This window comes from Pectinophora gossypiella, chromosome Z, assembly GCF_024362695.1.
Source record: "Pectinophora gossypiella chromosome Z, ilPecGoss1.1, whole genome shotgun sequence".
NCBI classification, from domain to species: Eukaryota; Metazoa; Arthropoda; class Insecta; order Lepidoptera; family Gelechiidae; genus Pectinophora; species Pectinophora gossypiella.
In genome coordinates this window covers 8343582-8371320 of record NC_065433.1, presented here as the reverse complement: position 1 = coordinate 8371320, position 27739 = coordinate 8343582, and the positions used below count along the sequence as shown (strand labels likewise).

The window sequence follows — 27739 nt, the reverse complement described above, 5'->3', positions numbered from 1 at the left end:
ACGAGCTACCAGCGAACCGATTATTAGCTACTAATTTATCGTGTATCTGAATCACCAGAATTTGAATTCAGAACTAAATATTTTATTGTTGTTGTGTTTCCCGCGTAAACATATCAAAATTTGAATTCAGAACTAAATATTTTATTGTTGTCGTGTTTCCCACGTAAACATATCAAAATTTGAATGCAGAACTAAGTAGTTCTGAATTGAACCTAATAATTTATGAAAATATAAACTAGCAGAGGACATCGAGCGCATCAAAATTAGGTCAGTATGAAATTATAAAATAATGCAAGTTAAATTTACCAAATTTATGAAATGCTTGTTATCACAAATATCAAGTATGAAATTAAATTTATTTTTAAAATAGCACCGTGTTAAAGAAAAAATACTTGATAATCGAGATTTATTGTGCGACTATGGCATTTATTCCATTCACCGTCTTACAACTTGTATTTTTTATAACGTATCATCTTTGTCCGTGTAATTTTAAATGATATTTTTAGTAAATATAAGTAGTATACTAAATAAATTAGTTGAAGTACATATTTTTCATGTTTCCGAGTTCTATTAATATTATTAAATTGAGGTTTGAGAGCGGTTTAATAACGAGTGAGTTTGGTAAAAAAAATACTAAACTGACTTGTAGTTTTTGCCTTAAAATAGAAATTCGCAGAGAACAACTAAATTAAAGACAAATCTCTTAGAATAAAATACCTAGGTGAGCCAAAGTTAAAGGAATAAACAGTGGAAACGATTTTCTTAGCACAGGCTAAACGAGCTTTGCCTTATACCCATTAAGCGGAAAGCATACAAACACAGTACCGAGCCCGTTCTGTGATATTCGAGTTTGAATTTTTATTTATATTTTTTTAAAATAATTGGCTCCTATTTTCCAGAACTCTCTAGGTAAAGCCACTGTATGTATTTAGCTTTAGTTGCGATACCTACGTAGATCTCGATTTCGCATCGAAGCCTAGATTAAAGAGCTTTTGGACATAGGCAGAGCTAATTGCTTCGAGTAAATAAGTATGTGCACACAAACTGATGCTTACGATAATATACCTAAGCTAACTTAGTTTATTGTATTAATCTTGAGACGAAGCAAAACTTGACAGGTTTGCTTGACAATACTGGTTATTCCTATTGCGTATAGACTAAGAACTGGATTGGCCCTGTCAAAACTAGTTTATCCTAAAATCGGGTGAGGTGCGAAAATTCCGATTGTGGAAGTGTGATTCGGAGAAAAACTGGAAAAGCATGTTAATGTCGGATTAGAAATCCGTTTAAAAAAACCATCATTCGACATTTTGAACGCAGAGTAAATAAAGGCCAATATGGGTAGTAAGATATCGATTTATTAGCAAATTATTTATTAACGTGAAACTTGATACTTATTATTAGGTTCGCTTTTCACGTTTATCCGGTATTTCTATATACAAACAAGGTTTCGAATTATTAAAATATTTTATAATACTTACGAAATTTGATATTACAGTTTCCACGTTTATGCGGTATTTCCGAAAAAAAATCATGATTATTTTTTTTTCTGTATGACGTTATTTACAAAAATTGCAATACAGCATTTTTTCGTTATTTATATGATGTGAAGTGAGCATGTAAAAATCATTTTTCGATTCAGGGATCCGTTCGCGAAATGTTCAGCTATAGTGTTTTTTTTTATTGACTTGATTTGACTCGTAAAAGCTGTGAATACACGTAAATGAATCCCATGGTTACAATGAGTTACAGTTACGTGGGATTTAAACATAGCTGGGAGGGGAGAGTGTAAGTATACACTATAATCAACCTATTATATACATGTACGTTTATCGTTATACCATAATATATATGATTGTATCATAATATCTATTCACAACTATATAAATTCTGTTATTAATATATATATACATTCCGTATATATTGGTATTATATGTATAATTCTATTAACATTAAATAAGACGTTCTCTTGTATAAGCATCAAAACATGTTGTAACTGTAACGCTGCTGCTCTCATTCATGTTTGTTTTTTAAGTGGATAACTTTGTTGGCAAATAACTGTAATCTACTGATTGTACCTAAAATAAATTATGCTGTTGTTATCCCAAATAAAGAAAAATAAATAAATAAATAAATATACACATAATAATATGTACATACTATACGCCTACCCTTTTGAGAATACAGGCGTGATGTTATGTTATGTTAAAAGGAAAATGTTAACAGCTGACTGGGGTTTTCGTGTTAAAGACAGAACAACTTATGTTTCCCAAATTCCATCGAAAATCACTAGGTCAGACTTTGGCAATTGTTTTTAAAACAGATAGGTAGGCCAGAGTTGCCCCCTTCTATAATTATGACGAGCAACGAAACCCTATCTTACCCAAACCGAAACCCGAAACGCAGTTGAACAAAATAAAATGAAATAGGGTTTGGTTCTTTCTTTGCACGCTTCACCTACGCTACTACCGACTTAAATAAATTTATTTTAAGTATATTCTCAGTTACATAGAAGGAAGGAATAAAGAGGAGGGAATTTAATAAAATCTGTTCATTGCGTCATTTCGGGTAGTCAAAGGGGATAATGTGTACTTTTTAGAAATACTTCTTTAACTTAGCGTACCTATTATATGCGACGACTTTCCGACTAAATTTAATTATGTATCTTCATAGAAATGAAAACGAGGACTCCAGTTGTCAAAGGAAATGTCGTTGGATAAAAAAGAAAAATTAGTTAAAGGTCGAATAAAACTGCGCGTTTCATGTTTTGTAAAAACTCTCATTTCCTTAATGATGAACTTGTACACTGTTAGAAAAATCTCCGATGTGGAAGTCCATTACAGTAAGCAAACAAATGTATCACACAGATATTTTTGATTAGGTACAAATAAAATATATTATATCCAAGTGTACTAATTTCAAGCGCAATCAAAATCTATTATTTGACTTTTTTTATATTTATTGAATAAATATATTTCGATAAATTTCACAACGACGATGTGCAGTTGGTATGTGTGTGGAGCTCGCTGCTCGCCTACGGCTGTGTGATCGCGACTAATTAATTTTATCCCTATGACAAGGTACCAGAGGAATATTAATACCTCCAAATATACAACCCTCTGCCACTCGCACCAATTATGACGCGATTGTAAGTCTGTTTCAAATGCAAATAAGCCACAAAACAATTAAACAGCCACAAACTCGCAGAGTAATATAATCATAAAATAAAAATATACGTAATTAAAATTAAACCTCGCAAGCAAGAAATAATGAAATTGGATAAGTATTTTTTAATCTAAATGGGTTTCATGAAATATGAAAAAAAAGAACGATGGCGAAAATGTAAAAAAAAAATAGTTTTACACATCAATAAATACAATTAATTATACATACTTACGAAACCGGAAACCCATTTTTCTACTGGTAACGTTATTTACGAGATCTTTTTATTAGTTAATTACTTATAAAAGGGGGGAACATTTCAGCAGGCTTAAAAAAATAACTTTTTTCCCCGGAAAGTAAACATTTATAGACATTCAATTGAACTTTTTTAAAATTTTTAACAATTCTAGAAGGGGTATCTAGACTAATAGAGTAACGCACGTAGGGAGGTTAGGACGAGCGGCCTGTTTCTACCGGGGGCAAACTCGCACTGTAAAGGTTCCACAGGGGGTGGCTGTTAAATACCCTGGGCCGAGTCTGCGCGGGAATTGCATCGGCGGGGCGCCGAGGTCCTCCCGCCCTGCATTGTTTGTTCTCCTACACATTTTCCACAACCTACGCAACAGGTGAACAAACAAAGTTCCCGAATTCCCGAAGCGAATTCGCGGAAAATTGTATCAATACATTTTGCCACAAAATTAACTCAGCCCTCACTTATTTGTACGTTTGGAAATTGGAACTAGAAATGGTATTTGCAATCATCAGCAATAAGTATTGCAGATTATTCTACGCTTTAACAAATTTGTTGGAAACAAGTTTTATCTGCATTCGTTGTCACAACAAAACGTAAAATAAGACAGATACTCTGTAGAGATGTGCCGAATAGTGATTTAACCGAATATCGAATATTATTCGGTTAAGCTATTACCGAACCGAATATTTTTTAAGATAGGCTATACGATTTTCTGCATAAAACATTTTTGACAAAATTATTGGGTGCTATTTAAACAGATATCTACTCTGAATTACTAATTCAGCCATCATCAATGCGCATCTAAGAAACACTTTACTATCCGCTATAAGTATACTCGTAATTATGTACAAAGTAACCCACTTTAAATCGCTGCTTTATAGTGAATACCACATAAGCGCCATTTTGTAAAATCACATTCTGATGTTATTGTTTTCATCAAGACATCGAATTCTTTTTCTTGAAAAAATTGAAACCACAAACTTTGACCTACATCGAAACTAGTGTTTGTTGAAAAAGACGCTTACCTGGTTTTCACTTTCATGTAACGAAATACTCATCATAACATTTATTTTTTAGCGTCTATATTTGTAACATAAATTGTAACAGTAGTTTTTTCGAGGAACATAAATTAATAAGTTGCAAAATTCACGCCTGAGTTAGTAAATTAAGTGGAGATGTATTAATCACTGGGACTTGTTAATTGACGTTCTTTACTTGATGCTTTCTTTGGAATGTTTAGGTGGTGTTGTAAAGTATCTATAACGGTATCCCGTTGCTTCGTTATGTAATTAGAAAAAATAATAATTCTGTGGCTCGGTTTATTATTACCCAAAAAAAATAAAAATAAATCATATTCGGCCGAATTATTCGGTTTCGAACTACGTCTATAGTAACTTTTAAAAGAGTGCGTAGTTTTGCTGAAACTATTTGAGGAAGTAACTAAAATAACCACTTCCATTTATTCATACATCCCGGACTTTCCTTTTTTTTTTTTCATAAAAAAATAGGTTAGCTTTTGACCACAATCTCACCTGATGGTACATGAAGATGTGGCCTAAGGTAGTACACGCTTATCTAGTATATGTCTATTCACTCTCGTTTTTAAAGGTTTCAAGTTACTTTTATTATAATTAATAATATTCGAGGCAACACCCAAAACCGAATACCGGATATTCAGTTTTGGCGCCGAATACCAATCGAATATTCCGCGTATCTCTAATAACAATCTGTGTGTTGTACTTAGACAAATGAATCATTAGTTTTAACACACTACGGCGTTTTACTACTATACATCATTAAACGGGTCTTTACGTGGTTGCAATGTAATAAAGTAAAAATGAAATTACCTACCTTATTAATTCATTACCTACTTTCATCTCATGACTACGGGCGGTCATAGCAGTGCGACCGAAACGTTTGAAATGTGTTATTAACATAAGGTAATTTAAATGAATAGTAGTAATATAACTTATTTTTTTATTAATGAATGTAAATACAATTTATTAAATAATTTGTCACTTAAAATTAAAATTACGAATAATTAAAACATTTCTAATTATTACAATTATTACAATTTAAATTGACTTCTATGTATTAACAATAAGTATCACAACTTCACAAGCCCCCAACTAATAATTTGAATCATTATTTTTACTATATTTCTATAATCTAAATTGATAAGATAAGAAAACGTCATGTAACGAAGCCTTTAATTGTACGTGTCTGGAAGCCTAGCTGGTTTCTCTTTTACTTTAAGTATTTATATGAAACGCGAGTCGCGGTTATTGCATCGACAGCACCACATCATAATTGATCACACACAAGATAGGTAATTAACATTAAAGGTATCACCACACCGGTGCCGCTGTATGACTGGCTCGAATTTTCCCATTAAAAATATATCACTAAAAGCCATGATGGCACGGTGTAGCGTGAATTTTGAGTGCAGTGGACGGCGTGTTACAATAATTGAGTAATTGAATTTATCCCGGCGCGACTCGCGCGGGGTCAACGACCTGTGGGTGTTCTGGCCGAAGATTTAATTATGGGCCTACGGGGGCCGACACACGGCCGTGGGCAACGTGTTCGCGCACCACTGACACAAATGACCCGTTAATGAATTACCGATACAAGAACAACTAACGGAATCAAGGGGTAGCTCCTTTTGGAAACGATATTTTATCCTTGCAAGTATGTGAGAAAAGTTTTAAACGATTTTCCAGCAGTAAGGCCAATCAAGAGGCTGTTAAAAATACGTATAGGTTTATAATCATTTTTCAAGCACAATTTCCCTTTTAGCACACTTGCTTAGCTTGTAACAGCCGTGAGTCTCCCTACCTCTAATATGCCTCTGGCAAATAATCCGCAAGTCCCCCATTATTGATCTGTCGGAATCGGAATATGTTTCGGTTCACTGTCCTATGCTCTGCCGAAACGTAGTGTCACCGAGCTAATTAATATTACTGGCTAGGCCAATACCCACATACGTATTGCGCACATTTGAGTCAGAATTACTATAGTTCGACGGGAGGAACGGCTGCTGAGGAACTGGCCGGTTTATTAGGGCCATCGCCCGCAACTTGTAATGATACTTATTTGACAGCCATTGTTTGAGCACATCACTACACTGATTATAACAGACGACGATATATGTAATAGATACAATATCCGACGTAGACACGTCTACAGCTTCAATAAATAATTTCTTATACCTTACAAAAATACTTATCTGACATATTTGAATCGAAAACGAATTGCAAAACAGCTTTGGAAGTTACGTAGTCACATTTTTAGGTTTGTAGTTGCGAAAGCAGAAAAATATTACTCCTCGGAGCTTTCTGTGGAAGGCTTCCCATTTCCTTTCAGAAAAGTTCTTTAGAAGTTTGATGTTTATTTGACAGCAAAAACTGCTGGTAAATTTGTTACAATAGGTATCGTGTCTAAAGCCACCTAACGTCTTTAAAGGTCAAGTCGGAATAACAGACGAGGGTTACGTTATTATCCGTGAGTATCAAAGTGAACTATATAAAGAGCCACAAGAACTGAGAGCACCCAGTGAGCCCGTACTATCAATTCATAACGAAACAAAAGCTCGAAAATCGACGCGAGGGTATAAAACCCGTCTCATTAGCACCTACCCGGAATTGAAAATTCTGTTTGTTTGTGAATATCGGACTGAATTGAAAACGTTAACGGTTTTATCGCCAACGACACTTCAATGCTATACTTAGAATAAAAAATGTTTTAAAAATGGAACGTGCTACTTACATTTACTTTTTAAATGAGCAGTGTAAGATTGAAGTGATGCATCAGGCTCACTTTGTAATAAAGGATTTCGCTGAACATTATTTTTTGATTGTTTTTAACTATCGTCAGGAGCGCAAAATAAAAAAGCTTCTGTATTTCGATATCCTAAAACAAGACTTGTAGTAGCCCACTCTACGGGCACGTCAGTTGTACGTATGTTTATAGTTAGGACTTGTGAAGTCCGTTGTACCGGGTGAGAGCTTTCAGCGCTCCCCATTTGTCCAGCCAAGTAGTTAATGCCATCTGCGGCAAAGCTACAATAAGTCACGTCAATAAAGAAACTTGTGAAGTCATAGGTTTCTATGACGTGTAAACTAGACGTGAAAGCATTCAAATCTACCAAGCTACCACTAGTATAATAGGGTAGATAACAACCCAGTCAAATGAGATAACTACTTTTTTGAAACGTCAATACGGTTCATTTAAATAGCGTTAGCATGACAATACAAAACGGTGACGTCATAAACAAACGTGGTCGAACGCCTTATTATTACGTAATTCATAATTAAAATTCGTAAATAAGTCAAAATTAAAAATGAGGATTATTTTTATGTGTCTACACTCAGCGGGATCCCCTGTCTGGGAGACATAAGAGTGATGCAGAGAATTAGATCTGGATTTGTTCTACTGAATTATGCTGAAAACAGAATTTGTTCCGTTAAAAAAACGGAAATACCAAGTTTTCTAACCGACCTCCAGCCAGCGGGATATTTACCAAAGTTAAGTCTGATGAAGTATAAATTGGTATTAACTTTTAGATCTGTATTTATTCTATTCAACAAAACAAAAAAAAATACTTCTGACATCCTTACTTCAGCTACAATCAAGCTGCAATGAAACCTCCAGTCAGCGGACTTTTTCTCTCACAGCTTCAATTTGTACCTGATACATAGTTTTTTTTTTATATTCTACCCACATAATATCTTTCAAATTCTATACTTTTTAATTTAAGCACTAGATGTACGAATAGGTAATTTAAGTGAAATTATAGTCGTAAATAGGTTAATTTTTATTAGATTAGTGTAAAAGTTACAAAATAATGTCATTGAGAGAAAAAGTCGTAGCTGAAGTAAGGATGTCAGAAGTATTTTTTTTGTTTTGTTGAACAGAATAATTACAGTTCTAAAAGTTAATACCAATCTATACTTCAGCAGACTTAACTTTGGTAAGTATCCCGCTGGCTGGAGGTCGTTTAGAAAACTTTATATTTCCGTTTTTTTAACGGAACAAATTCTGTTTTCAGCATAATTCAGTAGAACAAATCCAGATCTAATTCTCTGCATCACTCTTATGTCTCCCAGACAGGGGATCCCGCTGAGTGTAGACATATATTATTTTTCATAATCTTAGAATAGCTTCTATTTCATTTTATATTTTTTCTATGGCCCACCTTTTTTGCGAGGGTTTTCCTTTTGTCACTTAAGCTAAGCGTTTGATTGGAATGTTAGAATCAACTAAAGTACATTGTCGTAATTGGATCTCTTGGAAGCTTTTATGAACTCTTGTTATCTCGTACATCGTGCAAGTGTTAACTTCGGAGTATAATAGTCTGCAACTTTAAGAGGTCATTTTAAAACTCAATATAAGCGCTTTAATGAAGTTTATATTTCAAAATCCATGTTTGTGTGAAGTTTAGCACGATTGAATATTAGCTATTAAGTTCACTTATAACCTATGAGTAAGTGTATAAATATAAAACTGACTATCCCCTTTAATAAACGCAAACGCATTTGGTGGGGATTTTTCTGAATAATAGTTGAGTTACTTCCAAGTAAAAGTTTGCAAGTAAGAATGAATTTGAGTTGTTGTTGGGTTGCCAGATTAAAAATTACATTTAAAAACTATATTTTATTTGTTTAGTGTATTACGGGTCGCTAGTGTGAAACGCTAGTGTGAAAGAAGCCTTAGACAAACAGGACGGAAAACACTATTAGTGTGTCCCTTCGCAGAAGGTTTTTAGGCCATTTTAAATTACGTTTGACACGTTGCGTTCCTCCACTTCCTCCGTTATTGACGGCGTTCATAAATCTTCACTTAAAAGCTTCCAAAATATAATTGACCGCAACCTGTTTACACAACCGACTTTTTTATAGTTATAATCAATCCGGTTTGAGTTTAAATTGCAGTAGATCGATGTTTTAAGTCTACCGACGAATGACTAAATTCTACCTCTGAAATTACCTGTATTACAAATCACACAACATTTTCATCGGTAATTATATAACCGTAAATAAGTACTTAAATTAGTGAAATAACAGTACCTAAATACAGTCGCATTGCATAGTTTCGCATAGTATAGGTACATTAATAAGATGAAAATAACAATATAAAAAAGTGCAAATAAACTTGAGAAAGCAAATGATGATGATGAAAAACACATTTAAAGCATAGGCATGTCATGTACAATCAGTGTAACGGATAGGTATGGTTATGTTTTAGAGAATTATTTTTGTATTCATGATTTTCTTTTGTGATATTTTACAAAATTGGTAAAAACGATTGTGTATGTCAGCCTATGTATGGTAGTACGATATTCGCTTGCAGTGAACGGAGGGAGGTGTCCCCCCGACAGTCGAAGTTACCCTACCTGTAAATGGGGCGCCCAGGGCTCCATCACGAGAAGTCGTCACCGCCTCAGCGGAGTCCTCCTTAGCGCAGGCTGTCAAATTCATCAAAACCTCCGTTCAAGAAAACTCTTTACAAGTCTAATTAAAGCACAAACAATTTACTTACCCTCATTGCAAACGATCGTGGATAAATAAACATTCCATATGTTTTCTATAATGACTTGATTCATTTTATATAAATAAAATGATTCTTATACAAACAATTCAAAAACTTTTTGAATCGGGTAAAATTGGGGTACACAAAAATAAATGCATACCCAAAATCATTTGCAATGTGAGGTGACACAAATAGCGTACAATTAAAGGACAGATTAAACGTCGCAATAGCATAAGATTCGCTGTAGGCACAGAAATACGCAAAAGAAACTCTTATAGTAACTTAAATATATCTTAACAAGTATTATATTCTACGTAGATATATAAAGTGGAAAATTACCTGTATCAGTATATGTCGTCGTGGGTGGACTACGGCCGCGGTTACAGGCGTCATAGAAACATCTGCAACAAGAGAGAATAGGTTCCTTTATCTGAACTAAACCTAAAATCTTTAGTACTTAACACAAATTCAACATACGGATCGCACAGCAAGACACAAAGTCACATTAATTTAACAATATATAGGTACAATATTGAACAATTCGCCTCAGCAGGTACTAAGTATTTTCTAGCTACTATTTAAAAAGTAAAATTACAAGGTAGGTATATTTTGATTACAACTTACCAAATGGTGGCCCGACTCAACATGGCGGCCATTTCTATATTTTTCTTCTGGAATCTTCCATTACCTGGAGAAGAGAAAACGCACACTCAGTATATGGCGTGAAAATAACAAATACAAATATTATGTTTAAGAGTAGTGAAGAAAATACGCTCAGTACTTAGGCATCTATTTAACGGCAAAATACGATCTACCTAGTTTCATTATAAATTAAATATTTCTTAATAACCGTAGCAAGGTCGCACCTACTTTAAATATAACAAACTAAATTGTATATAGGTTCGTCGAATAAGTGTTCGTCTCGAAGATAAAGGATGCTTTTAAGAAATATGTCTACCTTCATAATATTTTGGTTGAACTCCTGAATAGGCGATTTTCTTGATTTTTTCGCATGTGGCAAACAGTTAACATTTGAACAAATATTCTTCTACTTTTCTAAGGCTAATTTTAAATATTTAAACGATATTGAAAGTGAAATAAAGCGACACAAGGTAACTTAATTATTTCAAGGGATACGCGTCCGGTAACTGTCGCGTCGTCGCACTAATGAAGCCAAAATGTGAGCCGACTCCGTCTACAAAAAGTTTATCTCTAGTTACCCTCCGTTGCCGTGCCGCCACTGGCAACATATCTACTCAATTTCCTTCATTATCACAGCAATCTAAAGCGATAGAACTGTGCAAATTGCGAAACCAGACCCTCTCAGGTTACCTACATAACACAAATAATTCCCAAAATGTACTGAAAAGTCTTAAGTAAAATCTTTCACCACCAAACAACAAAAAACTTTTTATTACGACAAATCTTTCCGTTCATTCATCCCAAGAAAGCGTTAAGACTTCAATCTCTTTACTCGATCGTCGTCCTTGAAGGTACGAGATAAGGTTGAATTTTATTTCTAACGAAAGCATTGCCAAATATTGGAAAAGCTTGTGTTATACAAAAATCGATCGTATAGCGCATGCGTATGCTGCCTTCATTTGTGATCCGTTGGCGCTGCGAACTTATTCATCCCAATTTGATTAGGGTGCTTAGGAAGTAAATTTTCCTCTCCTCCGTTTAGTCATACACCTATTGTATTTACAGTGTATTATCGATTTAAATAACACATAAATAACCTATATACGCCCCACGCTCTACCACGCTGTTCCACTGCGGGTTGGTGGAGGCGTTTAGGCTATTAACCAACCACTCCACGTATCTTTCGAAGCACGGACCCATCTTAGGTACAGTCATGAGCAATATAATGTACACACTTTAGGACTCTGTCGCACTAACATATTTGACATTTAGTGAGACTTACAGTTCAATTTGTGAAAAAAGTTAATGTGACATGGTACCAAAGTGTATCATATTAATACTTGCTCGTGACCGTACGGATAAGGAGGTGCCTGCAATGTCCTAGCCAACCAAAGGATAGTTTTTCACCAGTGAAGTTGAACAAATCTGTTCTATTCTTATTTAAATATAAGAACTATTTTATATTTTTTTAAGACGACTGTTTTCCGAATATGATTATGCACTCCCAAGTTTTATGCGTTCTCGCGAGAGAAAATGAGTACCTATCTGAATATCTTATTTTATCCAATATTACTGTAGCATTTTAGCTGAAACGACTACATTACGCATTGACGCCCCTTTCGTGGTTGTGGGCAAGTGTAAAACGAGCATAACGACGACCTCTGTGGTGTAATGGCTGTACAGACAGAGGTCCAGGATTCCATTCTCGATTGAGTCAGTTTAAAAACGAACTTTTGTAAATTGACCCGTTTCAATGAACTAGCGATTACGGGAGACATAGTGGGACGTACATTAAATGCATTTAACATAATAGGGTAAAAGAACAGAGTTTTCACCGTAAGGGATACTGTAGTCGGGAACTTTGCAGTACATAACCGAATGAATAAAATACATTTAAAATTGACTTGGGTTGATGATTTCACAATCCACAGGAGACAAGAATATTGTCTGCGAAACTATAAAAGAAAGGTTTCTATTTCACTACAGAACCCTAAATAACTTATAAAATAACATCATCAGCAAAACAATTCAAGTCGCAAAAAGACGTACCTACATAAAGGCCAATATAATGTGGCTGCTTTTTTGCGTTAGCTGAATGAGCGATTGCGAAATTACGCTGGCGTAAAAAACTAAATGAAACCTAACCGACCAAATTGAGTAGTCGTTTTCCACGAGGCAGTCAGCTGAGACACTATGCATATTTTTACTGGAACGCACGACACGACACAATGCGCCGCTGATGCCTCCCTGACCTCGGCCACAGCTAACGGCCCGGTGCATTCGCCGTGGCGGGTTCAACGGCACTTGTTTTTTCGCCAACTTACAACCGACGCCATTCAGCGTCTGCTCCATACACTGCAGCGCATCAGGCGCCGTGCCGCCGCGCCGCGCCGCCACGCCGCGTCCTCGACAGATGGCACTGCTTTGCTTTACTTCACTGCTAAATTATTCTCCGGTAAATAGGAACCCGAACCCAATAACTACCGATTATGTGCAGATATTCTCTATTCGCTTCGCGCCTGAAATAAATTGAGTACTCGTACTTACTAATCTATCTTTAACTAAATACTCGTATCCGTTGTACCTGGAATATATATTTCTTTGAAGCTAATATCACCCGATTCACTTTTGCATTGATAATGACGATGCAAATTTTATTGTTATTGAAGAATAACTCTCGATTGCATGTTGTCGACGTTATGCGAGCTGACAGTGTCATAAACATGAGAACGCCATTAGGCGCGATGAAACTTCCGCAACGGTTTTATCATTAAACTCGCTTTTCGTCCTTTGTTATCAGAATCCTAATGCGATAGCCGTTGGCGCTGCGGCTCGTGACCTCACGCCGGTGCCTCTCGCGATTAACTGCTAAAGTGAGAACACTGTGCTCCTGAACGACCTTCGCCGGTATAGGTACCTACAGCGAGCGTCATATCACCGACAGATACAATAAAAACACACCTACAGCGCCACTACTGATTAAACAAAATCCAATCAACAGTTGTTATCAATAAGGACGTATGTTGAACAAGTACGTGAATGAAATACTATTTCATTTGAGCTAGTTAGTGTGACTTTGACATTGGTACGGGTGTCGACCCTTATCGGCCAAACGCGGCGCGGCGCCGCGGCTGGCTTGTTCACTGCACTCGCGGTATTTACTCTCTCTTTTAGTTTTAGTCATGTTGAGCAGCGCAGCTGTGGGTGGGTATCATCGATGACGAGACAACGCTCTCTCGACGTGAATAACGTAGATCGTTTGTATCCGCTGTCTTGTGGCACCTAAACCCGATATTATGATATTACGAAACCAGGCAAAACCGTATTGTGATTTTAGAGTGAACATTGGCTGTAAGTGTGAAATAATCTGACAAACAGCGGGCAACTCACACGTCACTAGCGATAACCAGTTATGAGTGTGACACCGGCGATATCCAGCGGAGTATAGAACTGGACAGACGTAATTTAACTCACTGCGAGAAAACATCTAACATCTCGTTTGTTTAGGAAATTGTAACTCTTCAAAATAAATAGGACATTAAATCGTTAATATAACTGGTAAGTTATTTGTACCCAAATAAATAGGTAAATAGGTACTACGCTGCAAATTCTAAGCGTCTGAATTCAATACACGTCAATGCTTTCAACAACATACATATACCTACCTACTACCTAATATAGGTATTCGTACTACTTATATAACTGCATAGGTACAAAGATACTCGTGGGTGGACTTATAGGTAGGTAGAAGTAGATGACCATTTCAAATAGTTATTACCTATATTTCCTGTTGGTACAGTGGAAGAGGGTTACATTTTTATAGGTTTCCCTCCTCTCTGGTTCCGCTAATTGAATTAAGCATAATTATATTTCTTAATATGAAAACGAAAAGACTAAATGAAAAAGAAGCAATGGGTACGAAATAAGACTTTTCAGTTTGGAAGGCTGTTAAAATTTGAAAAAGAAATTCGGAGGTAGGTACTTAAGTAATTAGTACGACAAGACCGGTTTTTTTTTACGAACGTGATGGTTATATATTCTAGCAATTATAATATAAATTGGCTTAGTTATACATATATACTGATATACAAATAAACTTTACTTCACGCTTATTGGCAAACTTTCCTCATTAGCCGGAGTCTAGGTTTGAGGAGGAGCTCTTGGTGTTGATTTCTGGTTGACAATATGCTAGTTTCCAAATAGTCAAATCAGTTAATTTTTATTAAACGGCAAAACACGAAATTACTATGGAATTTGTATGAAAAAGCGCACTGCGACGTCATAGAAAAAACGGGATAAAATGTCGGACTTATTATTATGTTTTTCTTGATTAAAAATCACGAATAGGTTAAATAGAAAAAAGAAAATGTTTTTTGACAGTTTTAGATCTATATTTATTTAGTGTATAATTTATCTTTGACCTGGGTGATAAAAATGCTACATCGAAGCAAATGTCAAATTGCAATATTGCTTTTTAGATGCATAGCTCCGATGTGGCCTTTTTAACCCCCAGTTTTTAACCCTCAGGGGCTTAACTACTCCCCAAAGCAAATTAATCTACCTTGCTTTACTTACAACACGTAATTTTGGTTGAAATATACATAATTGTACAATATGTGGACATTAGGAATTTTATAAAAAGGCAATAAATCTATTAAGTCGGAGAAATAATTTAAAACATGGATATTTTTTTAAAACTATGCTTGATAGGTAACCTGTATTGGGCTGGTTTTCCCTTCGCGGGTTGGTCAAGACAGTCGCTTGCCTATATGGAAAAAGATAGAATCTATACGATACACTGTCACTAAATCACACTTAATGCCAAATGTAAGCTTAATAAGTACTGTTTGCGAGATCTAGTTAGTCCATTGCGAAATAGACTAAGTAAGTAGATGTCGCTAACAGTACTATTACAATTTAATTTAAGATAAAGTGTAGATAACCACCAAAAATGAAAACTGACCACCGAAATTAAAAACCGGCCAAGTACGAGTCGCACTCGCACACGAAGTGTTTGGTATCATTATGTTTTGTATCATCAATATTAATTTAATTATTTGTTTTTAAAGTGAATATATAACTAAATCTGTGAATATTTCAAACGTCTATCTGTTGCCGTTATTAATATCGAGCCAAGGCGAGCAAAACAAATCACGTTTGTTGTATGAGGGCCCACTTAAATATTTATTTTATTCTTTTTTTATACTTGTTGTTATAACGACAACAGAAATACATTATTTGTGAAAATTTCAACTGACTATTTAGACTAGGTTATACGGTACATGAGATACAGCCTAGTGCCAGACCGACAGACGGGCGGACGGACAGCGGAGTCTTAGTAATAGGGTCCCGTTTTTTACCCTTTGGATACGGAACCCTAAAAACCTACAACCACTCATTATTGAAAATAGGCCACTTAAATTGAATATTGGCCGCCCAAACTGAAAACAGTGTTCTTCTCGGTGTCGCGCAGCCTTTGCAATGCAATGGGCCGTCTTCATTGTGGGCTAAACAAACGTAGTAAATTATCCCCTAAGCACAAAAAAGGCCATTGAAGAACTGAAATGCGGTTAAGGTCTCCGGTGTAGAACAGGTGCCAGTAAAACGTATGCCCCGTCGCTAAGTCGTAGTTATTGCAGTTGTCAGTATAGTGACTGTCTCACTACAGTAAAGAATCGTTGTACCTCTCTGGAAGAAATTAAGTACTATCGACTCATTTCTCTTCTTTGCCAAACTTGCAAGCTATTCGAGAGGCGTGCAAGCTTGTCTTCTAATTGGTCTCTGCAGTCTCGTACAGCTTAAACTAATTCCAGAGCAAGCATGTTCCAAGCCCGGTAAACCGTGTTGCATCCAGACCCAAAAACTCACACAGCATACTTATGAGTTGACAGGCGCAGTATCTGTAGATCTTTCGGCAGCTTACAAGACATACTATCTTCAACGACCGCTTTGGACGATGGCAGACATGACTAGAGACCGCAATTTTGCGAAAATCCTTTGTGAGTTACTTCATAACCAAAGGTATCAAGTTAGTCACAGTGCAGATACAAATCGTTGGAGCTCCTAAAGAAACGATCTACCCCAGGGCAGCGTCTTTGCCCCTGTATTATTCAACATCTAGACGAAGGAACTTTCTAGCAATTTTTGTATGTTGATAATTTGGCCCTTGTTCTCTATCAAAATTCTTTGATGAGGATGAAGCAAGCTCTTACTACCCAAGCTCTTACTAGGAACAGAATGCTTTAACCTCTTAAGACCGAGATTTCCAGACACAATAGTTAAACAATGGGGTTTGGATTTATAAAGAACATTCGGTCTTAGGAGGTTAAAGCCAAATCCATGTAAGACTCTTACGTACCTTCCATCTTCGCCATTTGCAGTAGTTAGGCGGATAAGTCGTTCGTTATGTAAATAATGGCGATACAAATGGTAACTATGAATAATCCTATTGAATAAAGATGTTTTTCAATTTGAATAGCCTAGCGGGCCGTAAACTCCCAAAGTACCTTAGAATGACGCTGACTGGATACATCACTAACGTTTAAAAGATATATGCAGAAATATTAGCAGAAACGCATGCCCTAACGTGTAACACCTGTACGTGTGTGAAGCTGATTACTGCCGCCTTAAGACTAGCATATAAGGGTACAATCAAAACATTTATACTTAAGTCAAATTTCAATTTTGGTGGTCTAAAATGCCGCCACCAAATTATAAAGAATATTTGATTTGATTTTAAGTTACAATTATTATCAATGAATCAAATATCCTTTACCCATTTTTATTTATTATCGTATTATATAACGTGGACACGAAAAATTTATGCTGGAATATTCACCCTTACCTAGATCCTTCATTTATTCAGTCTTCCTTTTACGATTTTCACTCAGGTAACGTCAACCGCCATACTGCGAACAATTAAAAAGTAAATGATTAGTTTGTTAACTATAAAGTTAAAAACGTAATTACTAAGTTTCTTAGTATCGTTGTTAAATGTTCAATGACTTAGAACAATCAAACAGAGTGTGGCACATTTGTACCAGCATGAATAGAGATAGCGTTACCCCAGCACAAAAGCGTCGGAAAGGTTCGTAATGCGCTTATGGCCTTGAGAGTCGGGTCGGTCGTCGACACAAACGCCATGTGTTCTGAAAGCGATCCTGCCCGAGCCACCCCACGCGCTGTGCCGCGGTGCCGCCGCCATGCCCTGAGCCGCGCTCCCTTGCCGCGCCGCGCCCCTCGCTACCTGACTGCGATTATTCCGAACTGCCAACGAAACATCGCCCGCGCGACAAAGGAACTTCTCCTAGCATACTCCACAAAAAAGACGCATTATTAACCATGCTCTAACACTCCCGGCTGAACAAAAAGGTAAAGCGCATTGCACAAATTTTGAGCCCATTTTTTACGTTTGTGAATTTAAAGGGTGAGAGCAAAGTAGACAAACGTTCCGGCTACCTGCGAGTTATCCAAAACCAAGACCCTTCCACATCACAAACATGAGAGTAGAGACTGAAGTTAATGTCGACTAAAGGTGCTTTGTGTGGTTCATTCAACCCGACACCCCTCGAAATAAAATGTTGTGCTTCACTTATATCCACGATAACGGCACATTGTGTGCTATTTAACAGCTATGTATTTAAAACCGGTATCATCCGTAGAAGTACAAAGTTTAGTCAGTTCGTACACTTTTACCTAGATAATATGTTAGATATGAGCTTTAATTAACTAATTCAAAACTGGATGTTAACGAACTCTATACGGCCGGAGTAATTGTCAAAATTAGTTCATTTCATTACCAACGCCAACAAAAATCATTAATTGTATGAATGATTCATCATTGTGTATTGTTGGAGACTTGCGTGAGAATGAGGATCACGACAGACTGTCGTATGAAACATTAACGTCGAGTGTGGCTAACTTTCAACAAATGTTTTCAGTTCTAAAAATATGTGAAGGCTGGCTTTATGAATTCATGGCTAATATAGTCGATGTACGCAGTGTTGTGTTGGTCGGTAGCCTCGAACGAAGCGCATTCGCGGTCACGTTTAGCAATGTTAATACTACTAGCGTGCGGCGACGCTCTACTTGGTGTAACGGAACGTAGCGTGGTGGCCACGCGGCGCGCGCCTACGTTTTTTAACTTTACGTCCAAAACGCAGCTCATTTGTCAACCCACAAATAGACAGTTCGTATTTTAGAAGACTACTGAAATAGATAAATGACAAAAATAATGTAAAAGGTACTAAATGTGAGACGATTTTTTTCAACAACAGCGTTGGTTTGTGCCAATTCATTTTACACATATGGGTACCCAAGAAGAACATTTAGCACTGAAGCAGTATAAAATCAACTTTAATTTCGATATTAAAGTTGTAACACAATCAAACAAAAGATGCAGAAAAGATTTGTTTGAAAAATTAGTCCACATTGCAACATCTTAAAAAACATTGAATCACTAGATTGTCCTGTCCTTCCAAGGTTACTACTGTGCACGTTTACTATGTCTGACGTCGACTAATGCAATATTGTAGAGTGGCCTACCACTTATGCAGACAATGTAGTGTAACCACATTAAGAAGTGTATTACAGCTGCATTAAGTAACTACATTAGAGGCAGGTTCTCTACAGAGTCTAACCAAGTCCAATTTTAATCAAATGAAACTCAGTTTATGCATAGCCGATCGATAACTTGGCGGAGTGTGCAGACGGCGGATGCTCTTATGAACTCCACAGACGTCAGACGGCGTCGCATGCTTTTTGTCAATGGCTATCTTGAGACTCTCACCCGCAAACGTTCATTTCCCGTCACAATAATAACTGCCGGATCGTTCATATGCGCGGAGGTCGCCCACATCCCAAATGGCAGCAAATTTTAAGCCACAATGATCCACCGGACGGACGGTTGCGCATGCAAAGTTATTCATTCAAATCCGATAATACGATTGCAAGTCACGTAACTCGACACTTGAAGTTGTCAGGGAGCGCCAGTCTGGAGGCTTTGGATAGCACGTAACAATATAAAGTAGGTACCTTCCTCTTACGTTATGCTTCTGTACGGAGTTGTTCAAAGAGAATGAAATTGTTTTTGGTAATGTGTCCAATATAGAGCCAGCACACTCACAAATCGGTCATAGATCACATGGTGTTGGCTTGTAATAGACAAACTAATGACGTCATATCCTCTGGTGCATGTCTGTACGGCGGTCGTCGCTCCGATAAACTGTAAGTAACAGTTTCAACTGACACCAGTTTACGCCGCTCAACAACCGCGCTGTTTATTGCCCCACAATTAGGCTACGTCTGCACGAAACGTACCCATGGTCTAAAAATAATAAAAGGCAACAAGTACCGAATGCGAAATTTTAGTGCTCTAATTTAACCCTAAAATTATGTAAGTACCTCAAGTACCTAAAGAATGACTAAAGCAATTGACTAAGAAGCAATTCTCACACTTATTTGGCGTCACAAAAAACTATAACGTAAAGCGCACCATTTGACTACTTTCCACAGAAAAGTGTAAAAAAATTAAACAGGGAATTAATATGAATCACAACGACGATTTGCGGTAGTCCATAAACGGAAAAGATGGTGACTCACCAGAAATATCTATTTTATCCCTGGATGTTTCATTTTACGTCCAGGTTATAGCATTGTTAAATCTAGTGCTGCCTCCTGATAATCAAGTGGACTAGTGCCCACTGCACATGAATCTCGTCCGTCTGCAAGGAGGGGGGAGAGGGGTAGTGTGTCTGATCAAGCGTGGCTACAGATACTTAATAGCTTTCCAAATGTGGCGCGCACTACTCTGCACTACACACGCTATTCCGCGCTTTTAACACGGTCCAAATGATTTTATTCCGTGTTGAATCTAATAACTTAACCTTTTCACCGCTACGACGCTTTAAAGCGTTATTTGTAATCTTGGTTAATCACGTTTTATACTATCCATGGCGGTCAAAAGGTTGTTGCACTTTTAGGTAAAACTGTCCTGTTATTTCCTGTATCAACATGTTTACTCAGGGTTAGTTATATAAGTGGGATTTTCCTCTAATAGTTTATATTTCGGTACAGGAAGCAGATGAGAGCTGTAACTGCGCAGTGTGGCACCATAAACGATAGCACGTGGTGTGCGCGGTCTGATGCACGCAGTATCGCGTGGGTGTGTTTTTATGTCCTCTCGGTCATTTCCGGTTATCCTACATAGCCCAGGGGAGACGCGACGACAATAGTTAATTTAAAAAAATCTCAATTGTAATATTTTATAGTGATTACTGGCTAGGCTATGACATAGTTGTCGGAGTGAGCATTCGTCTCTTCAATAAGATGTTATGTGAATGAGAGGAGATATTTTCGCATACCAGGCGTTGCGTGCGCCGCCCGGAGCCGGCTCCGTCGCACTCCACTTCGCACGAGATCTGCCCGTATGCTCGACTCTCACACACAATATTTTGTCCGCTAAATGTAACTATCGATTTGCGCCTCAAAGAAACCTAAGTGCGCTGATTTCTATCGACGGCCGCCATATGGCCACTAAATCTGGGTTTCATGAAAGATAGCGCGCAGCGCGCTCAAGGCTAAACTGAAACAGAGGAACAGCAACCCCTTTCACAAGTGAGGTTGCGCGCGCAGCCTTCGTCGTACAACTTGTTGAAGCCGCACAAGCGCCAACGGGCCCGCCCTAGCCACACGCTCAATCAACACCCCCTTGAACTAGACCGAATCTCCTACATATAAGATTTAAGTAAATAAACCCAGTTATTTTGCTGCAAGCTAATTTACATCTCGTGTGATCACTTTACTGAGGGTACATACCTACCAGGGGCCTTAGCGAAGTACGAAAAACAATAGTATAATCGAATAAAAATGTATGAGATTGTCAATTTGTCATGTCACCTCGCGAGTATGTCACCGTGTGTCAATCATTTTATTCGATTACACAGTATTTTTTCGCAAACGTCTGCACCTTGGATAAGGCCCTAGGACACGAGTTTGTGAAAAAAAGATACCGATTACACGTTGGTAATTTTTACAGCTTTATGTAGCAGTTCGTTGTTATGTCATCAATTTATTTATATTTTAAAGCCGTATACTAATAATAAGGGTTATCTACGAATTATGTTTCTGATTACATAACTTTTATGTAAAAGGAATAAACACCTATTTCTCTGATTAATAAATAACAAAAACATGTTTCGTTGCACTGTTTTATCAACACGATACGTTAAAAAACCAATCAAGTGCGAGTCAGAATCGCACAACGAGGGTTTCTTACACGTGCTTCTTTTAAACAAGTCTTTATTACCTACTTGAGATTCGTCTTATTAATTTTGAAGCCCTAAAACTGACATATTTACTTATAATTTGTGACTAACATAATTATAACATTTAAAGTAATAAGTATGTGCAAATGTAAGCTAATGACATAAGTAGATAGCTAGTCATTGTATCGCTTGTTTAATTATAGGATATCAACATTACTTAACTAACATGCGTTAAGTACCCCGCAGTAGGTATATCCTTGTAGGAAGGTAGTTGACATTTCAAGATAAGAATTTATCTGATAGCGAAAATTGACAAATACTTGTCAAAGTTTCGTAACTTTGTGGTTGGCAGTCATTGGCACGAGTCATCCCTGGCTAAATCCTATAAATATTTGCATATAAATTTAGTCAAATAATTTATTATTAAATACAAACAGAACATAATAAAGATTGTAGCAGGGATCCCTGCTTAGTCAAACAACAAAATTAATAAATACATGGCCGAAACTCCATTTAAAATCCAAACCTTTTTGTGCCCCTTTGTGTTGTCCTGTTGTGTCTGAAAATCTGGGCCATGAGCTCCCAAACAACGACATCCGACATACCGGGGTACATGCAAAATAATATATTTTGGGACTTAACTTTAAAAAGAACTTATTTCATTGATATTTTAATAGGTAGGTACGTTATTCTTTTTACCACTTGACATGAAATATGTCCATAACGTAATCTGTTTACAATGAGCGAGAGGACGACCTGTGACATACAGACTGGGAGATAGCAGGACAGCGATAGAGCTCCGTTGACCATTTGGGTACGGAACGCTAAAAACTACATTTTTATAATCTTATCATTGCAAAAAATACCATGAGATAATGGGTACAATGTAATGAACATATCAATAGCTTCTTGAAAGATTAATTTTATATTAATTCCGAGAAGACTGCATTATAATTATAATAGGTCAAGCAGAATGGCATAACTATTTTTTATTAAACATTTATAATTTACTATAACTAAGTATACTTAAGTACCTACTGAATAATTCTATAAAATAAATTGTTAGAGTTTTACGAATAAATAGAACTCCCGTTGATGTCTTTTATACGACAAATTCGTTGCACCCTTTCATTCTACGTAGTTTCAAAATTGAGTAATTATTTAAACACCGTTCCCTTGCTTCTTATAAGTCTTCTTTAGTAAGTTTACTATTAGAAGTAAATTCACTGAAAGCTACTTTATAAGGCTTCCCGCACACTACTTCCAGAATCTACAAAAGCCTTAAAAATGTTTTGTACAACTTGTTTTTTCTTTTTCTTTAAACATACTCTGTCTGAGAAAGAAAGAACGATTGAAATATAGAGCGAGGGAAGAAGACAGACGAAGTTTAAACGTTGTATATTCTCTGTTTATAAATAACGCCCACAAATTACCGATGTAAACAAACATAATATCTCCAATTATAATTAATTAATTGTTATTTGTAAAGAAAAAAGTGACAATGAGTGACGCTGCGAGATTCTTTTAACGTTACATTGTAGTAAATTATTCCAGGGCGTAGTAGGTACCTTTAAACGGCCTTTTCGATATTATAAGTATAACAATAATATTTTCAAAGTAACAAAATAATAATTGGCCTAAATGTATTGAACTCACAACAATTTCAATAGTTGCGAACGATCAATAGCACGTTGGTATTTACAAAGCGAGAATATTTACGGGCATGTAGGCGTTATTGAACATTTGGAGAATCAACACGTGGAGGTAGAAACCGCTCGGTCGAGAGGCCGGCGCGGGCGCCCGGCGGCGCAGTGGCGGGCTAGCGGGCTGGTCATTGCCACGGCAGGGGTCTTCGCCCCGCGCCATCTCACGGCAATAACTGACCTAGCACTAGGCGCACCTTCGCCGAGCGCGCCGAGGGTCGCATCGCACCTGGCGGCGACCGGCCCGAGCAACGCTGTTTTTGTGCTCGCTAGCTATCTGTCGGTGGCAGTTTATTTTAATGCTGCGCGCGCAGATGGCGCGGGCGCAAGGGTCGCACACTCGCCCCCCGGCGCAGCGATTCTGCACCCTAACTTAGTGTCCACAGGGTGCTATCTGCAGCGTGGCCGTGCTTAGTGCCGAGTTGTAAACAAACCCGGCGAGGGCAATGGCTGCCTGCCACTCCCCGCGCTCGCCGCGTCGACGACGCCATTCAACCGGGAAGTTCACGCTTTATTTTTAGCATTCTATGAAATGAGGAACGCTGTGTAACGGAGTTTGCCTAGCCAATTTAACAAAACGTCAAATAATGCAAGCGCATGTAGGTAGGCACTCTAATGTTTATAGAAACAAACCAACTTCTTGAACGTTGTAAATACTTTACTCACTTTATTCAGAGTGTTTAGCGCCTTTCTATACACATTTGTATCAATCGGTATGAGCGAAATGCGTGGTACCTATAAATACGTTGTATTCCATGCGAGAATTCGAGATAAAGTTTGTCGTACGCAGACCAATGTTATCATTATCGCATAATCAACACAGGGGACTACTCTCGTAACGAGTTCGCGTTTGGCGAATTGGAGATTAGATAATAACATTGATTAAAAATGCTTCTTTATAAGCAGAGGAAATAAAAAATCTAAAAATGCCCGCTAACGCGAGGCGAAATGAAGAAATCTGCACCGCTCTGTCCGACAGGAAATAAAGCGGTTGGTCGGCTATTTTTAAAACCGGCCTTGTGAAAATAAAAGATCGTGTTGTACAGTGCGCAGTGAAGTTGTTTGAAAGGGTAGTGTTGCTTTAAGGAGTCCAGGTGCAAAAAGCAAGGGTCAATAGCCGCGAAAGCACGACAAGTAACGTGGTGTCGCGATACAAAAGGGACGCGAGGCGAGCGAGGTGCTCAGCTTCCGCATTCCCCGTCACTACGCATAGCTATCGGCATTGACATTGCAGGTGCCGCGGCGGCCGCGGGCCGCCACAAGCGGGCTTAAGAGCGGCGCTACACGCTACCGAGAATTGTTGTCTTCGGCAGCGTCGGCAGCGGCGACGGTCGGACGCGAGTCAATGACCCGAGGGCGAGGAGGGCGCGGGAGGATGCGCGCGCACGCAACCGCGGCGCGGTTGCCGCGCCCCGCCTTTATTTATTACGCTACGCGCGGCGCGCTCGGCGCCGGTAACGTGCGGCGGGGCGGAGGCCGCATTCCAGGCGGCCGGCGTCCCACGCTGCCAAAATAACGCACACCCTACGCCTCACAGACATATCCGACCTCACTGACGAATCACACTTTAAAATAAACTAAATAAAACTTACTCAGTTTTGAGAAAAAGCCGCGAACACGTGCGCCAACCTCGTGCATCACTTTCAAGTCTATGCGTATGAGCACCAATGTCACTGTCCGTCATGATTTTATATGGAGTGAATTTACAAAGGCGTTTTTGATTGCGTCGCAGTTTCTCGAATCGTTCATAAGTCAACACAGAAGTTCACATGGCGCGCGCGAATACACACCACAGTCGCAAAACGCACGTCAGCTTCGAAGGCGGTATGACGCATTAGTGAGCGCGCGGCGCGGTTGTACGGAGTGCGCAAGCAGCCGGGGCGCCGGACGGGGCCGTGCGGGGGCCGAGAGAGCCCCCGGCGCCCCGGCCCCCGCGGCCGTGCTGCCCTCTGCGTCGGGCTCATCGACCGCGAGCCCTGCCTGCCTGCCGCGCCGTGCCGCGCGCCGCCACTCTCGCTGTGCTGCAACAAGCTCCCGACTCCACACTCTACACTCCCGACTAGCGATTCCCGCGGTATAAGCCGACTCCAAACTCTGTCCGCACCCGCATTGCACAAAACCAGCACCCATGTCGCACTCTTTATACTTGCAACTTCACATATAGCTCAGGAAGAAACAAGAGAGAGAGTAGCTTTAAGTACACAAGGTCCACGATAGCGGCGGCGCCTCGCTACAATCGATATCTTGTCATATCATGATTCACGGAATGTCAAAAAAACGTGAATCGCCCGGCGAATGACTGACAGCGGTTTGCTAACGGAGCCATGCCACGCCGACAACGTGTCAACAAGCACGCGTGTTCCTACCGCTATACTACACCACACTTCACCTACGTACCATCCACTGACAGCCGGTATCAATTGCATACTAGATAAAAAGATTTGTAAATTGTGTCATACACCTAAATCGGTACCAAACGGACCCCAAAATTTGTATTTTGTAAAATAAATCGATGTCTATTGGAATAGAAAGGACATGTCAACTCAGGCCTAAACTGAGGGGTGTGTCGTGAAATGTGACTTATTTTAACATGGGCTTAATTTTTCTTCTTTAATTTTAAAACATACTTATAAGCGTTTAGTCTGTAAAATAATGCTTGTCATATTTTTTTTTCACAACTTTACGGATTTATCTTCTTATGCTTTTTTTCTAAGATAAATAAATCGCATCAACAGACGATAAGAGTATGTCTTTCCGGATGCGCAGTCATTTCGACTTTTTCTGCAGCATTCAATGAACTAGTTATTTTTTATTAGCGGACGCTTGAGTAACTACGGCTTCAAATGTGAATTCAAACGCACGATTGTGGCCCCTCTAACGGGTAGACATTTAGAATAGATTGCCGTTGCACTGGGATCCGTATTTCGTACGAAATCAAAAGTGCACAGGTGAGCTTTTTATTTCGTTCTTTTCAAGAGCGCGGTTAAGAAGAGTAGGTACTTAGATATTAAAAGGTTTAAACCGCGCACATTTAAACGTGGACTTTTAGCTTTTACTTACGTTAAGTGTTTTAAAAGATGTTGAAGCGACACAAATGTTTATTTAGTTATTGATCAATCAAATCAAGGAATAAAATTTAACATTGTATTCATTTGTAAAATACACTGTTACGTGACATGAATCTCTGTTTGCTCTTAACAATGTAATCTACTTTGAAATAATGTTAGTTAAGGTTAAAAAGCTTGTGTGCGTCAAGCTAGCGGCCTCAAAAAAAAATGGGCACGAAAAAATAATTTGACCATACCAAAAAATAGTACTCTTATTGAAAAAAATAGTACCTGTTGTAAAAAAATTTGTACCATCACGGTTCTGGATTTATAGCCATGTTTTATTGCACTTGCTAGCTTGACGGTGAGCGAAATTTGGCGAGAGTTAACGACAAGGTCTTTCGCTTTGATTTAAACGCCAAAAAATAGTATCGAAATAGTACTCACCCCCTGCAAAATACCGAAAGTAGTACTTCAACGGTTCCAAAGTTATAAAGGCAGTTCTTTGATCCCGCTAGCTTGACGTTTTGAAAATACCTATTATCTGGGGAACGCTTGCATACTTCAGTATGTAACTAATGTCAATAAACTCGTATGAAATAGTACTCCCTACCATCATAATTTTGATCCGATTCTCTTTGTAGAAATGTTAAAAAATCATCATAACCTATGCCATACATTTGTTGTTGATACAGTCACGTAGACAATTACATAACCTCACAATTTATTCGTAAGTATTGCCATTTTGGAGGTCTACCCTACCATTTCTTTGCACTTCAGTGCTGCTATTACAAAAAATTCCTATTGCATACACCCATATGCACTAATTTTAATAGAAAATGGCTGCATGGGTCTAGTTCTTATCGAAAACAATCTGTGATTTTAATACATCATAATACATTTTTAATCTGCTGTTTTATTTTATAATTTATACCTTCATGTTGAATTTGTTACGGATCGAAGTGTTTGTTAATAAACAATTTGCAGTATTTGTAGAATAACTCAAAGAGTTTCAACAATGATATTACTTTCATCTAACAACCCTGGCACTTCACCAATTTTTACCCAAAAATGGGGAAAAATACTGAAATCTGACAACATTCTTGACCATGTGTAATAATTTTGTTCGCGACTGTA

The 27739-nt window shown here is 38.0% G+C and overlaps 1 long non-coding RNA gene across 2 annotated transcripts in view; it reads right to left on the bottom strand.

Moving 5' to 3' along the window:
- LOC126380539 (uncharacterized) overlaps window positions 1–25471 on the bottom strand; it is a 37699-nt gene extending 12228 nt beyond the window's left edge. Inside the window, exons 1-5 of one of the 2 annotated variants that reach the window (XR_007568485.1) lie at window positions 25148–25471; window positions 17433–17496; window positions 10571–10634; window positions 10286–10347; window positions 9810–9881 (exon numbers count right to left, since the gene is read on the bottom strand). This is a non-coding gene — a long non-coding RNA (uncharacterized LOC126380539). Of the gene's footprint in view, window positions 1–9809; window positions 9882–10285; window positions 10348–10570; window positions 10635–10904; window positions 11130–17432; window positions 17497–25147 lie in introns of those variants that run through there. The other variant, XR_007568484.1, reaches the window with a different exon arrangement.
- Between the last annotated feature and the right edge of the window lie 2268 nt (window positions 25472–27739).